The sequence below is a fragment of the Tursiops truncatus genome, chromosome 7 (genome assembly GCF_011762595.2).
Source record: "Tursiops truncatus isolate mTurTru1 chromosome 7, mTurTru1.mat.Y, whole genome shotgun sequence".
Taxonomy (NCBI): domain Eukaryota; kingdom Metazoa; phylum Chordata; class Mammalia; order Artiodactyla; family Delphinidae; genus Tursiops; species Tursiops truncatus.
In genome coordinates this window covers 94,955,807-94,959,053 of record NC_047040.1, presented here as the reverse complement: position 1 = coordinate 94,959,053, position 3,247 = coordinate 94,955,807, and the positions used below count along the sequence as shown (strand labels likewise).

At 38.3% G+C, this 3,247-nt stretch overlaps 1 non-coding gene across 1 annotated transcript; it reads right to left on the bottom strand.

Moving 5' to 3' along the window:
- Positions 1–682: 682 nt before the first annotated feature.
- Positions 683–789, bottom strand: LOC117313102 (U6 spliceosomal RNA). The gene has a single exon (XR_004527565.1). It is a non-coding gene; the product is annotated as a U6 spliceosomal RNA (small nuclear RNA).
- Positions 790–3,247: the final 2,458 nt, after the last annotated feature.

Here is a 3,247-nt window from a genome sequence, read left to right as displayed (position 1 = left end):
TGTTTCTATCATAGTTTTTTGGTTTGCAGTTCCCATGAGGTTTTGATATAGCAGTCTATATACACACAAGGCTGTTTTAAGTTGCTCATCTTTTACTTCCAAACGCATCTCCCATTTCCTGCCTTTGTATTCTCCTCTTCCCACAGTTGCTGGTTTTGATATCATATTTGTGTGTGGATGCTTTCCTACTTTTACTGTATGTTTGCCTTTATTGGTGAGCTTTCCCATTTGTCATTTCCTTGTTTCTAGTTGTGGCTTCTTTTTTTATTTTTTTTTCTGCCTAGAGAAGTTCCTTTATCATTTGTTGTAAAGCTGGTTTGGTGGTACTGAATTCTCTTAGCTTTGCTTCTGTAAAGCTTTTGATTTCTCTGTGGAATCTGAATGAGAGCCTTGCTGGGTAGAGTATTCTTGGTTGTAGGTTTTTCCCTTTCATCACTTTAAATATACCATGCCACTCCCTTCTGGCTTGCAGAGTTTCTGCTGAAAAATCAGCTGATAACCTTATGGGAGTTCCCTTGTATATTATTTGTTGCTTTTCCCTTGTTGCTTTTAATAGTTTTTCTTTGTATTTAATATTTGTCATTTTGATTAATATGTGTCTTGGCGTGTTCCTCCTTGGGTTTATCCTGTATGGGACTCTCAGCGCTTCCTGGACTGGAGTGAGTGTTTCCTTTCTCATGCTAAATATGTGGAATGCTTCATGAATTTGCATATCATCCTTGCACAGGGCCGATGCTAATCTTCTCTGTATCATTCCAATTTTAGTATATGTGCTGCCAAAGCGAGCACTAAAGGTCACATAATAATCATAATTTCCCCCCATTGATTATTGTAACCATTTGTGTAGTTTTGGCTCTTTTATGGTTCTGCACTGTCTTGCAAAGCAAGGACTGCCTATATTATCATTTCAACATACAATCTATGTAAGATTTTGGGATATATTGCATTCTTGTTTTCATACTAAGTCTTCAAACTACCATGATGTGTATTTTACACTTATAGAACTGCTCAATTTAGATCCTCCACATTCCAAGTGCTCAATGGCCACATAGACTAGAGACTACAGCATTTGACAGCACAAATCTGGAGTGTCCTTTCTTTCTAAACCGGAATCGAACAGTGTTGGCATTGGTGGGAATATGAGTAGCTGACTGGAAACTTTCTGTCTAAACAAACCAAGGCTTAAGGTGGGGAACGATGCAGAATACACTTTCTCCCTCAGTGGTAGCAAAGATACTGTTGTTACTTCAGCTCCCTCTGGAGAAAATAAGCCTTGAATTATTCTCAGAGACTCACTGGAATCAGCCTTGTTGGAACAGTAAGGGTAAAGAAGAAAGAATGAGTCTTCCAGGGAACATACTGGCTCCTTCATGCCCCATTTGAGCTGAAATAGCTTGGCTCATATTAGCTCTGGGGTGATTTGTAAGAGCTTTTGGGTTAACGCATTATCTCTGAAAGATCACCTAGAGTCTGATGGCCTCTGAACAGTGGGCAATCTGCTTGGAGTTTTGAAAATACTTTTGCAAGTTAGTGGAGTCAGCAAACTATTTGATTTCTTCCTCAGCCTCACATTCTGGGAATTCCCAGGGGCCTAATAGGAATGGTAGCAACACCTGCTTGGTTGTCAGTTTGCAGGCAATCTTTCTTCCTAACACTTGGCAAATGACTACCCTGCCTATTGTCCTAATATCTCTAGATTTTTCTTGGGTGAACAAGATCATAGCATCGATTCCTCTTTCTTATCCCAGCTCTCCCTGAAAGTTGGCCCATAAATATTTGTAAACAGTTAACATCTGAAGTTAGATGAGTGGTGTGTGCGTGTGGGTGTAGGCGTGGGTGTGTGCATGCGCACACCCTCAGGCTACTACACTTTCTAACAAATGACTCATTCATTAGGAAAAGAATATAGCAAAGTAGTTAAAAGCACAATCTTTGAAGGCAGACCAAAGTGAGCTCACCTTTCAATGCTATCACTTCCTAGCTATGTAATCTTAATATATCTTACTTAATATTTTTGTGCCTCAGTTTCCTTATCTATAAAATGGGAGTAATAGTACCACCAACTTCATACAGCTGATATAGGAATTAAATGAGATCAGACATGGAAAGTGTTAGTCAATGGCTGTCACACTCTAAATGCTAAAATAATAACCAACCTTCATTGTTGGTGTTATTATTACATCATGATTTTACTGTTGTTGTTATTATCACTCTTAGAACTTTTGCTTTAAAGGAAGAAAACAAAACAAAAACACGTTAAAAAAGAGAAAAAGAATCCAACTTTACAAGTTGCATTATGAAGTAAAGATTTCCTTGGGCAAAGGGCATCTTGGCCATAGTCCGTATACCCCAACAGTCTGCAAAACTTCTCAAAAATCCTCTTCACCATCGTATCTTCTGATAATCCCTCCTTCAGGGCAAATCCCTCTGCCTCTCCTCAAAGCTCCAGCTTGTACCTGCATCTTCTTCACTCCTCTACTGCCCTCATTTTGACTGCAGCCTCTCACCTCTTTTTATGTTTATTTCACTTACTCTTTGGCTCACTGATACATTCATATGGTACAAAATTGTAAAGACACAGAAAGGTAGCAATAATATATCTTTTTCCCATCTCTATTCCCTACAATCCAGATGCCCAGAAGCAACGACCATAACCAAGGATATTCTATTCATAGACAGCAAATACACTTGGAGATTGGAAGTGGCTAGTACCTCAGAAGTTACCTCATCCTCTGTAGCAGCAACACTGTTTTCATTGGATGGATCAACCATAATTTATCTAATTCCCTATAGAAAGACACTTAAATTGTTTCAATATTTTATTATCATAAATAATGCTGCAATAACTAATTACATATATAATTTTACCCATCTATAAGATAAGTTCCTAGAAATTTAATCACTGGATCCAAGGGTAGGTACATTTTAAATCTACATTTTTGTAGATTTGGCCAAATTACCCTCCATGCAGGTTTTGCTAATTTATACTCTTGTTAGTAACATAAGAGAGTGTCAGTTTCCCCACACACTCAGCCCACATAGGTTGTTTTAAATTGTATGACCTTTTCCATGCTTTTTCTTAGGCAGACTAATCTTAACTGGTTCAGTACTACATCTCCAGCCATTTATCCTTATGGGAAAATGTTTTTATCTCTTCTACGTTTTCCCCGAGTGGAATCTTTACAGTCCACCTATGGCATCCAGACTGTCTTCTATCTATAACCTTGAACCCCCAACCCTTCTCTTT